This window comes from Schistocerca nitens, chromosome 1 (genome assembly GCF_023898315.1).
Source record: "Schistocerca nitens isolate TAMUIC-IGC-003100 chromosome 1, iqSchNite1.1, whole genome shotgun sequence".
Lineage (NCBI taxonomy): Eukaryota > Metazoa > Arthropoda > Insecta > Orthoptera > Acrididae > Schistocerca > Schistocerca nitens.
Genome location: NC_064614.1, coordinates 77178649 through 77191635, shown reverse-complemented (window position 1 = coordinate 77191635; position 12987 = coordinate 77178649). Strand labels below are relative to the sequence as shown.

Sequence of the window (12987 nt, the reverse complement as noted above, 5' to 3'; positions counted from 1 at the left end):
ACATCTGAAATGTAAAGTCCACTGTTCAAAGTGCCGTCAATGCGAACAAGAAGTGACTAAGACATGTAACCAACGGCACCCCATACCATCACGCCGGGTGACATGCTAGTATGGCGATGACGAATACACCCATCAATTGTGCGTTCACAGCGATGTCGCCAAACACGGATGCGACCATCATTATGCTGTAAACAGAACCTGGATTAATCCGAAAAAATGACGTTTTGCCATTCGTGCACCCAGGTTCGTCGTTGAGTACACCATCGCAGGTGCTCCTGTCTGTGATGCAGCGTCAAGGATAACCGTAGCCATGGTCTTTGAGCTGATAGTCCATGCTGCTGCAAACGTCGTCGAACTGTTCGTGCAGGTGGTTGTTGTCTTGCAAACGTCCCCATCTGTTGACTCAGGGGTCGAGACGTGGCTGCACGATCCGCTACAGGCATGTGGATAAGGTGCCTGTCATCTCGACTACTACTGATACGAGGCCGTTGAGATCCAGCACGGCGTTCCGTATTACCCTCCTGAACCCACCGATTCCATATTCTGCTCACAGTCATTGCATCTCGACCAACGCGAGCAGCAATGTCGCGATACGGCAGACCGCAATCGGCTACAATCCGACCTTTACCAAAGTCGGAAACGTTATGGTACGCATTTCTCCTTCTTACGCGGGGCATCACAACAACGTTTCACTAGGCATCGCCGGTGAACTGCTGTTTTTGTATGAGGAATCGGTTGGAAACTTTCCTCATGTCATCACGTTGTATGCGTCGTCACCGGCGCCAACCTTATGTGAATGCTCTGAAAAGCTAAACATTTGCATATCACAGCATCTTCTTCCTGTCGGTTGAATTTCGCGTCTGTAACACGTCATCTTCGTGGTGTAGCAATTTTAATGACCAGTAGTGTAGATGGCAGTTATTCAGAGTTTCAGAGACTCTCATAGGGGAGCTAGCGTGAAAAATGGCATGAACTAAGTCTTCTCACTGGAGACCAGAACAACAACATATCACATAAGAATGTTTACTCGCAATATAGTTTATAATGATTCATTTCATAATACAGCGTAACTCTTTACGTTAACCGAAGATGTGCTGGAAAATGATCTTTGACCGAAACCGGTCTCTTACTATGGAATACTTTTACAGTAGTGTGCGGTATTACACGATGTCATTTGTAACGTTTATGATAGCTGTGAAACATAAGCAAACACTAACTATTCTGCTGTTTTAAATTCCAAAGTTGGCTCTTGCTATCTAAGACGGTCGGGTTTCGTATAACGGCGAACGGGCCTCCTGCTGCAGACGAGACACGCAGCGCCTCATTCCTTTCAATTACTCTGGGAGCGTTTACCCGCGTCGCTAGCGAAACACGGAAAGAACCGGTGAAGGGGCGGCGACTACAAAGAAGCAGGAGCGGGCCACCTTAGGACGCTTATTAAGCCCCATTTAGCGTTGTAGGAGGCGGCGGGTGGCGGCCCTCGAGGCAGCCCCCGGGGGCAGACGTGCAGCGAGCGAGCCGAGATTACACGACCGGCAGCGGGGCGAAGTTGGCGGCGCCGGGGCGCGCCTGTGCCAGCTACACCCGTTTTCCGGAAAATTAACTCAGCCTGCCACGTAATTACTCCGTGTTCTTTGCCCCCTAAGTGAAATACGGGGGAATTGTTTTAGGAGATTGCAATTACTTAACCCCGCTCGTGCGCTGATAAGGAAGCCGCAGAGGGACACTTCCTGCAACAACACCGGGTGCAGGGCGGCGCAGGTCCCTCGTCATTAGCGCTGGCGTGCCGCAGCATGCGGTGGCTGCGACGGGAATGCAGTTGGTGGAGGGGTTTAAGTCACTGCGGAGGAAACGTCTGACAGAATGCAACCGAGCAAGTGAGGTCACTGCAAAACATGGGCTACACGTACAACTTCTCACACGTTGCAGGATATAGACTGGGAGACTCAACCGTTTATAACGGGTGGCAGGGACGAAGAATCTGGGGAATTTTTTATAAGTGCATTATCTGAAAACTGCCTTGAGCAGTTAAACAGAGAAACGGCTTGTGGGGATAACAGGTATTGGACCTTCTGGTGACAAACAGAGCCGAACTATTTGAAACAGTTCACTCAGAACAGGGAATCAGCGATCATAAAGGGGTTACGGCATCGATGATTGCAGCCGTAGAAAGAAATATTAAAAAAGGTAGGAAGATTTTTCTGTTTAGCAAAAGTGACAAAAAGCAGATTACAGGGTACCTCACGGCTCAACACAAAAGCTTTGTCTCAAGTACAGATAGTGTTGAGGATCAGTGGACAAAATTCAAATCCATGGTACAATATGCGTTAGATGAGTATGTGCCAAGCAAGATCGTAAGAGATGGAAAAGAGCCACGGTGGTACAACAACCGAGTTAGAAAACTGCTGCGGAAGCAAAGGGAACTTCACAGCAAACATAAACAAAGCCAAAGCCTTGCAGACAAACAAAAATTACGCGAAGCGAAATGTAGTGTGAGGAGGGCTATGCGAGAGGCGTTCAATGAATTCGAAAGTAAAGTTCTATGTACTGACTTGGCAGAAAATCTTAAGATTGTCGCACAGATGACAAAATGGTAGATATCGAAATAGACGACAGAGGGACAGAGAAACAATTAAAATCGCTCAAAAGAGGAAAGGCCGCTAGACCTGACGGGATACCAGTTCGATTTTACACAGAGTACGAGAAGGATCTGGCCCCCCTTCTTGCAGCGGTGTACCGTACGTCTCTAGAAGAGCGTAGCGTTCCAAAAGATTGGAAAAGGGCACCGGTCATCCCCGATTTCAAGAAGGGACATTGAACAGATGTGCAGATCTATAGACCTGTATCTCTAACGTCGATCAGTTGTGGAATTTTGGAACACGTAATATGTTCGAGTATAATGACTTTTCTGGAGACTAGAAATCTACTCTATAAGAATCAGCATGGGTTTCGAAAAAGACGATCGTGTGAAACCAAGCTCGCGCTATTCGTCCACGAGACTCAGAGGGCCATAGACACGGGTTCCCAAGTAGATGCCGTTTTTCTTGACTTCCACAAGGCGTTCGACACAGTTCCCCATAGTCGTTTAATGAAGAAAGTAAGAGCGTATACACTATCAGACCAATTGTGTGATTGGATTGAAGAGTTTCTAGATAACAGAACGCACCATGTCATTCTCAATCGAGAGAAGTCTTCTCAAGTAAGAGTGATTTCAGGTGTGCCGCAGGGGAGTGTCGTAGGACCGTTGCTATTCACAATATACATAAATGACCTTGTGGATAACATCGAAAGTTCACTGAGGCATTTTGCGGATGATGCTGTGGTATATCGAGAGGTTGTAACAATGGAAAATTGTACTGTAATGCAGGAGGATCTGCAGCGAATTGACGCATGGTGCAGGGGATGGCAAGTGAATCTCAATGTAGACAAGTGTAATGTGCTGCGAATACATAGAAATAAAGATCCCTTATCATTTAGCTACAATATAGCGCGTTAGCAACTGGGAGCAGTTAATTGCATTAATTATCTGGGAGTAAGCATTAGGAGTGATTTAAAATGGAATGATCATATACAGTTGATCGTCGATTCATCGGAAGAATCCTAAGGAAATGCAATCCGAAAACAAAGGAAGTAGGTTGCAGTACGCTTGTTCGCCCACTGCTTGAATACTGCTCAGCAGTGTGGGATCCGTACCAGATAGGGTTGATAGAAGAGATAGAGAAGATCGAACGGAGAGCAGCGCGCTTCGTTACAGGATCATTCAGTAATCGCGGAAGCGTTACGAAGATGGTAGATAAACTCCAGTGGGAGACTCTGCAGGAGAGACATTTAGTAGCCCGGTACGGGCTTTTGTTGAAGTTTTGAGAACATACCTTCACCGAGGAGTCAAGCAGTATATTGCTCCCTCCTACGTATATCTCCCGAAGAGACCATGAGGATAAAATCAGAGAGATTGGAGCCCACACAGAGGCATACCGACAATCTTTCTTTCCACGAACAATACGAGACTGGAATAGAAGGGACAACTTATAGAGGTGCTCAAGGTACCCTCCGCCACACACCGTGAGGTGGCTTGCGGAGTATGGATGTAGATGTAGACTCCAGACGTGAAATTCTGCCCTTATCCTACTTATATTACGCGTTGTTTAGATAGTAGGACCGAAATTGATTAATTTTTCCCAGTCTTTCTAAACAATGGACCTTCTTTCCTTTCAAATTTTATAAAAGAAAGTCTAGGTTTCTGGTAGTAACTTACCATTATCAATGCTAAAAAACACATGAAGTACATAGTAAGGCGATAATATAAAAAAGTTACAACTTGTGACATAAACTGTATTGCTTGTACATTAGATTACGTACCAGTATTTCATAGATTTAGTACATGTATTAGTACGTCAGTCCCATATTGTTCGGGCTCCTTTCACGGTTAATTGAAGACTACCACATACCGAAGGTAGGCTTTGCGGAGAACACATCGGTCGACTGTATGCCGCCCTCTACATGAGCTAAGTAATGTATAACGTTCGTAACGAACCAGTTATGATCTCTACTAAACAACTAAAAGTTTGCAGAAATAACACAAAATAAAATGCGAGTAAAATTATTTTCTTTGCTGTCTAACTTACTGTCACATTTAACAATGAACAGTAGAAGATGTAAAAAATTTCAGATTCACTGCTTGTGAGACACTTGTTTTGTTATTCTGTAAAATAGGTAGGTAACCTCAGATCAGCAAAAATTTTAAAAAAAATTTACAAAAGACTAGGAGGCGTATGACGCATTCTCCGACTGTTAGAATTGATTTGATTTAAATATTTTATGTTTTGCACTGTTTTTCTCGTTATTTAATCGTCGTGGTTCCTCTTATTTACCGTAAAGTTCATAGATGGCGCCAAATGTCAGCAAGATAGATAGTTGCTCTGATCTGCCATTGCGTAACGGATGCAGAAAATACTGATCTCCTTGTCACTTCAAACAGATATTTAATTATAAGTACAATAAACTAATATGCTGAATTGCTGTTATTAACGATGTACATGTATCTAAACCAACATAACATGGAAAAATTCTGTAGTTTCAATGTTCTAACCATCATATTCCTACAGTAATGGGTGCTACATATTGGCAATACGGCAGGCCTGTCTCCTACACTAAGGGTTGTGTCTTTCGCTGCTTCGTGGCAAGTAGATTTCAAATAATTTCCAAATCTGTGTTTTCCCTTTTGACCTGATCATTAATTAGGTTTTCCTCTTCTCACATTTACGCAGGAATGTCACATTTAATGTCAAAGTCGGCGGCTTATGTTTTGTTGTACTAGGTCTACAACTTTACTTCTGCCGTTTTTTCTCGAAGTTGGAGACTTCATTGTGAAAAACCTACAAAATATTTAAGATTCAAAGTATTCGCCGTCGCTGACCACTGCTTCCTCCTATCTTTAGGGTAGCATACGAATCCCGCAGTGTATAAACTGGGCATATTTTGAGAGGATCCATAAATCGATCCAATTTTTCACTTGTTCATATGACCGCAAGTGCTTGTCAGCTAGGCCGTGTGTCATAGATCGAGAAAGGTGGCAGTCAGCGGGAGGAATATCCAGAGAATGCAGCAGATAGGGTAGAACTTCCCATTTTAACGTTTCTAGGTATGGTCTGACGTGCTTTTCGACTTGGGGCCGTGGACTGACTTGCTGCAAAATCATCGTTTTATGTCTGTCGCTGTATTGTGGCCGTTTGTCTTCCAGTGATCGACTCAAACACATCAACTGCTTTCGATAACGATCTCCTGTTGTTGTTCCCGTCGGTTGCAGTAGCATTGAAAGCTTTCTCTCTTTCACAACCATGCCGGTCATCAACTCAAAATCACCGTTCTTGAAGCATGGAAACCATTTTCTGCGAAGTTCTGTCACTAACAGGCGTCTCTTCAGAGGCCATACCCAGCTTTTTATGAGCCTCAGCCGCAGATATATTCATATCCAAACGGAAAATTAAATCCTCCAGCAGATGACCGAGAATTGGGATCGTAAGTTGACATATTCAGCCGAGAATAACTTTAAGATGCAATCAAAATTTGACTAATATTTTGATGGTGTTATGGTCTCACATACCTAAGCTTAGTGTATGATACTTACGACCTATGACTTGCACCACTACTTTCCACTAATGTCTTCTACTGCAAACGGCGGAAGCAAAGTTGTAAAGCGAATAACTAAGTGAGTACCCATACTCCATTTCTCCGTGTCATCTTTTGTATCCAACGCGACGTGTTACCAAACCTGGTTTCCAGCATCCTTCCCGTATGGCCAACGTAACAAGCCCCACAGTGCAGGAAATCAATTTTATAAACTCCAGAATCATTCCTAACGGAAGGTAATTTGATGAATGACAACAGTTTTTCAACATGTAGCATGAGAACTTTTTCTTTCGTCTTTGTCCCACATTTGCACGAAGTCGGCATGTTTATTAACGAGTTTGGCATGCTCAATTTAAGGGATTGCCAAATACCCTCTTATCCCTCGGGACGCAATGGGTACATCCCAACTGTCTGCCTTTAGTGTGGTTCAAGTGAATGTATGAATGTTTGCGAATCGTATAACTGAGGTAAGGCTAGAATATTCACCTGGGGGGGATATGGGAAACAGCGTAAAAATCATATCTGGGCTGGCCGCCACCCAGACCCTCGTCTTTAATCGATTCGGTACCGGCGCACCCGTGAAGACTATTTACAATATCCCTGAATATTGATTTCATGTGACGTCCTGTACTCCACAGGATGACCGGCACCAAGGCATTTTTCTGCAATCGCAGATTTTCTCGGATGTTTTAAGTCTGTGTGACGCTGATGCTATACACACTTGTCCTCCACAGTCCTGATGACCTGACCAATGTATAAGGCGCCACGGGTGCATGGGAAACGGAAGTCAACAGTCTTGCACAAACACAGGTCATCCTTTACAGATACTAAAAGGGTCGTAATCTTTGATGAGGATCTAAAAACACACTTCACACCTTGTTTTCGCAGAATACTACCAGTCATGTGGAAATTTGCCTGCGTAACATAAAAAGGTCGTAGTTTCAGGCGGCATTTCGTTATTCACAACCCTCACCCTATTCACTGTTCGTCAACAGAACAAAGCGCCTCTGATCTGCCTTTTATTACAATCAACCTGGCGAAAAGTGACTTCAAGGTAGTCTAAGATGACAGATATTCATGTTCTTCGATGCCGTGGCTCCATGGATCAAACTATGAGGGATTTCTTCACGCTGGGATGGATAGCGATACCTACTAGCATCAAGACGTCGGTGTCATTGGCTTTCCATAAACGGCATTCCCCAGAGTACCATCAATCTTTCTCTTGACCAGCGTCAAACTAGAGATGGTAGTCATTCTTTTCCATTACCGATAGAGAAACGAATATTCGGGTGCACTCAGTTCAGAGGTAATAAAACGCTGCTTCCGTCACGAGGCCGAACATCAAAAATATCATTGACACCTAAAGAGTGATGCAGCGTGCGATGTGGCCCACTTCAGGGCACGTTCGTCACTCGTGTATTGTACACAGTCTCTAATAATCGTTTCGTCGGCCGGAGGTGAGACACTCCTTAGAAGTCCGTGGCCGACGTGCACGACAGTAGTGTGGGATGCCTACCTCCCAGGCATTAACCTATTCGTCTTTCATCGGACAATAGGAAGGGAAAATAAAGTTGGCCCGTATAATTCTTGATTTATCTTACCCATATGTATCATCTACACTTGGGGTAAATAATGTACGTTGGCTTACCTACTTTAAGATGTATGAAATACACTCTGTATTTAAGCTTGCTTCAGTTCTAATGTTACACAGACGCAAGCAATTTTATGGTGTGTACTGAAGATTCTTTCATCAAAGGGTGTAGTCTGTAAAATCGGGTGGTGTGATAACTTGTTTTTTAAAGGTTTGCCTATATGCCAGTTTTCATTGCCTTCTCGTGTATAGTTTTACTTTCATGGTTGAGTAATTAAAGTTACATGTGGGTACATCGAGCGGTGTCCATCATGATCGTTTTGTTCGGATGTTATGGTGTGGGCAGATGTCATGGTATGGGCAGGGGATGTGGGCATGCTGACCCGCGAATCTCTGAACATGGTAACTTACCGGTCAACCCTCTACTCCTTCCCAATTTTCATCTCTTCAGGTGTGCATACGCCGCAGATTTCATTTTTATGAATGACTGTGCGCGACCGCTTGGAATAGCGCAAGGGAAGGAAGAGCTCTTGAACAAGAGGAGCCGGCCACTGTGGACGAACTGTTCTAGGCGCTTCAGTCTGGAATCGCGCGACCACTACGGTCATAGGTTCGAATCCTGCCTCCGGCATGGATGTTTGTGATGTCCTTAGGTAAGTTCTACGGGATTGATGACCTCAGATGTTAAGTCCCATAGTGCTCAGAGTTATTTGAACCATTTGAACAAGAGAATATTCGGCGAATTGACTGGCCTGTCCGTTCTCCTGACCTAAATCCAATCGAGTACGTGTGCCATGCATTGGGAGATGTATTGTAGCATGTCCACATGCAATAACGATTTTCCATCAGTGGTTAGCCGTGCTCCTGGAGGAATGGAACACCCCGTCCAAAGCCGTCCTTATCAATTCTGCGGTCAACATGGAAGCACACAACAGAGCATGCATTGCTGTCCGTGGTGATCACACGTCGAATGAGGAATCATGTCTCCTCATAGCGAGTTAGCATATGTTAACGACGAACCCACTAGATACAATACACTGTAGCTTACACAATGACGGAGAATAATGCCAGGAGTTTTCTTTTATTCAAACTGACATTAACCAAAAATGTCTACAGACTTTTAGACACAGACAACCTTCTGTAACTGAGTGCCACCCACAGTCTGCTTAACAGTGCTTGCGCTGTTGTATTTTCTTCGCAGCTGCTGCAAATAATTATCCTAATGGTAAGATCTCACACAGCACGCAGCCGCCACAGACGTGCTTACGCTTTTTGAAGCCGTCTGTCTCGTGAAAAGCGGTGGCAGCAGTATAACTCGATGGAAGCCTCCATTAAGGTAATTATATCAGAATGCAATCCTAGTAATTGCTACTTGGTTCTACCTTTTCCTCTTGAAGCATACCTTTGCTGTCCATGTATGAAAAGAACTGGGCAAATTTGTCAAAAGAATTCGATATTATGTAATGTCTAACAAAAAACATACAATTATTACTATATCGTAACAAATTTAAATTTGTTCCAGACTGGAATTTGAATAGTTTCAGAATGTGCCGCACTGATCTCGTTTCATGTCATTAGGCTTTCTGCTTTTAGTAAACTGAATTCATCTGAAGCAAGATTCTGCATCTCACTTTTTCCCATCCACCAAACTATTTCTCTTTGAATGAATTTTGAGTGTGGCTTTAAATTTTTGGACAGAGCATCAAATGGAAACTCTTGATGCTATAGGCTGCTCTCAGAAAGCTAGCATCCAGAAGTAACGCAGAGAAAGAAGTCTCGAAGACGGGCAGTCGTAGCACATATCTGAACTCATACGATTTACAACAGTATTTGGTGAAATTAACTATAGGATACATCAAATAAACCATTATCAACAGCAGTTTGGGTGGGGGTTGCTTCCCAGATACTTTATTATACTCGTAAATGATACAATGAGGCATCCATGGTACATTTTATATGCAAGTCTCTTAATTTACATTTCTTGTCTTCTCAACAGCGAAAGTTAAGCAGCAGATCGCTTGGTATTCCATAAAAACACGGTAATTATGACTATACAGCAGCATATTTCTTAGTCCCCGAGAAATATAGCGTAACATAATGCTTTATTAGCACTATTACTATAGTCATTAAGTGAAGGAACCCACGAGCTGTAGTTTACAACATCGCAATATGTACGGGCTGTTTCACAATTCCCAGTAAAGTCAACTCCTATACAGGAGACATAGTAGATAATTTTGCTAAGGAAACCACGTCTTTAAATTCACTGTTTGAATGTAAAATTTGTTTGAGGGTCGGATCGCTTTCAGATCCCTCGTTTTTGGACTACTACATGGGCAGTGTTTTGAGTATTCGTCGTCAGGTTCTTTTCTACGAGAGTAAGGACGACCTCTTCAAAGTAGAGAGTGAGTCGTATTCTTCGAAAAACCACAATCAACCCTCTTAACTGCAAACGTATTACTTCCTCCCAGCCGATATAGTCGGACGGAAATCGTATGATTGTGATTTCGCTCAAGAAATTCGTTTTCAAAAATTGATGACATTCCAAGAACAGACTGCCACAAGTGTGTTCTCGCAGTCTTCTTTGCAATTCTAAAAACAGATTCCGGAATTTCGGCTATCTAACCTCAGGTGTCAATTTTATATTCTCAGAATTTCTTTTAGGTGGGTTACCCCTCTTCCTATTGCTCTTCGGCGCTGCACCAGTATATTACACAACATTTCAAAGCTCCAGTGACTTATGAAGAACGGCTCTCAGAAAAGGAGAGAGTTCTATAGTATAATGTATACAATCGGATAGGTATTTCATCTGCTCCAGATACCTATCATTCTGACAGATTTTATATACTCTGAGATGACTTTTCTCAATACCTGCCCTATCACAATGTTTTTGACGAAAAGATGAAGCATATAATGATCTTCCACGTTGAGAAACTTGGGGAGACCTAATTAATACTGCGGTATTCTCTCAGCCACCTTCCGTTTCGATATCAGTATGATGACTGAGCAATTTTGTCCTTTTATTCACTTTGCGTAGGACACAAATTCCTGATGATTTTTCTTCACTGTCTGATAATTTCACTTTCGTGTTGCTGGATGACTCTACTATTGCTCTTCTCACTCTTGTTTCAGCTTTCGCTTTAGCGTGCGTTAGTATTGATACCTGACGCTCATTAAACTTCTCTGTACTTCGTACCACAGAGATGGGTTTGCTGCCATCTTTACCGAGGAAGTAGGGCCGGTGCGTCATGTTGATGATGGTGGTTCATAACTGGGTAAAGTGTAGCTATAACGATCGAAGAATTACTGCCTCCCTCTGACTTCGGGCAGATAATTTACGTCTTGAGAACCGAGACGTTTCCAATTTCTACTGCTTCGGCTTATGGATGGCTAGGTCTCAGCTGCAGAGTGAAAATCTCATTCTGGAAACATCCCCCAGGCTGTGGCTAAGCCATGTCTCCGCAATATCCTTTCTTTCAGGAGTGCTAGTTCTGCAAGGTTCGCAGGAGAGCTTCTATAAAGTCTGGAAGGTTGGAGACGAGATACTGGCAGAACTAAAGCTGTGAGGACCGGGCGTGAGTCGTGCTTCGGTAGCTCAGATGGTAGAGCACTTGCCCGCGAAAGGCAAAGGTCCCGAGTTCGAGTCTCGGTCGGTGCACACAGTTTTAATCTGCCAGGAAGTTTCAAGCAATATCTTGTCAAACTGAAATCTTTTACCATTTGGTGCAATAGTTTTTGAGTAGGAAGAGAATTAATCATTTCAGTTTGTGTGTCGGCTTTCCAAAGGCCCATGTGTGAAAACTTACATGTAAGACTAATCTCCTGAATTGTTTGTTTCCTTTTACTCACAAGTTAAACTGTCACACGTATTATTTCTTAATTCAAGATTTATGAACTGAAATACAAAATCTTATATTGTTCACAGTTAAGGCGTGAAACGGCCTTACGAGATCTTTCGACGTCTTATCTGTAGTTAATTTCTGTTTTCATCTTGTGGCACTGTGATTTTAATTAAGGAAATGCCACGTTTTCGAGAAATACTTCTTCTAAAGGATCGACGTTTCAACCCCCTCTGCTGCGGTCATCTTCAGGATATTGTGATGTCCACTGTAGATTGAGCACTGTCGGAGACTAATATCATCTTCTCTTACAAAGCGGAGTTTTCTCACGCTTGTGTTGAGAAGTGGGATTATTGGGTAAAAATCCTGTGGTTGCCATTGGTGAACCATCATCGCTGGATAGTAAGAGAAGTACTCCCACGCTAATGTTGAAGAAGAGGGTTATCTGTAAGAGTCTTGTGGCTACCATTAGCAGGCCAAAGTCATTCATTAGACTGGGATTCTTCCCACGTTTATGATAGAGAAGAATTTTGGGATAAAACTGCTCCTACTGCTATTGGTGGGCCAACATCATTCCCTAGAAGTGAAACAGGCAGAGCAACAGAGAGGGAATGTGTATTTAAAACATTTGTGTCCGCAGAGATGGTTTTCAGGGGGTTGCTTCTATTGAACGCACCCCGCGGCAGCGTATTCACTTCCTTAATGCAAGGGACGACGGCGCCGGAAGCCTATAGCCGTTATCCCTCTAGAAGTTACTCACTTTCGTATTAATGTCAATCGCTTCTCGGACTTCCCATCTACAAATGTTGGTTTTCACTAGCCAGCGTAGTTACATAACTGAAATAGAATTCAAGATCACAAGTCTCGTAATTTTCCGTTATCGCCAATTTCATACTTTTTATTGCCACGAGTGGCGTTCATGTTCTTTAGTATGTTCATTAACAGTCCTAGTTTCGCCAATATACACTTTGCCACAGCAACACGTCATTTCATAGAAGCCCTCAGTGTGAAGGTAATGAGGTGCACCCGTTATAGCCGGCCGGAGTGGCCGAGCGGTTCTAGGCGCTACAGTCTGGAACCGCGCGACCGCTACGGTCGCAGGTTCGAATCCTGCCTCGGGCATGGATGTGTGTGATGTTCTTAGGTTAGTTAGGTGTAAGTAGTTCTAAGTTCTAGGGGACTGATGACCTCAGATGTTAAGTCCCATAGTGCTCAGAGCCATTTGAACCATTTTTGAACCTAAAGAGTGCTTGAAATGTTTTTTGATGTGGTTGGTGTGTGTGAGGGTATTATTTCTGGTGCAGCAGTACTGCCTATCGACTGTTTCCATTTGCTTGGCCTTACAAAAACACCACTCGGCTTGTTCTCGACGTAATTACCGGACCAGTCTGCTTTTCACAGTACGCTGCGTGAATCACACAGCCTGCAACA

General features: G+C 43.5%; 1 non-coding gene across 1 annotated transcript; it reads left to right on the top strand.

Annotated features, from left to right (window-relative positions):
- Positions 1–11301: 11301 nt before the first annotated feature.
- On the top strand, positions 11302–11375 carry Trnas-cga (transfer RNA serine (anticodon CGA)). Its single transcript has one exon. It is a non-coding gene; the product is annotated as a tRNA-Ser (tRNA).
- Positions 11376–12987: the final 1612 nt, after the last annotated feature.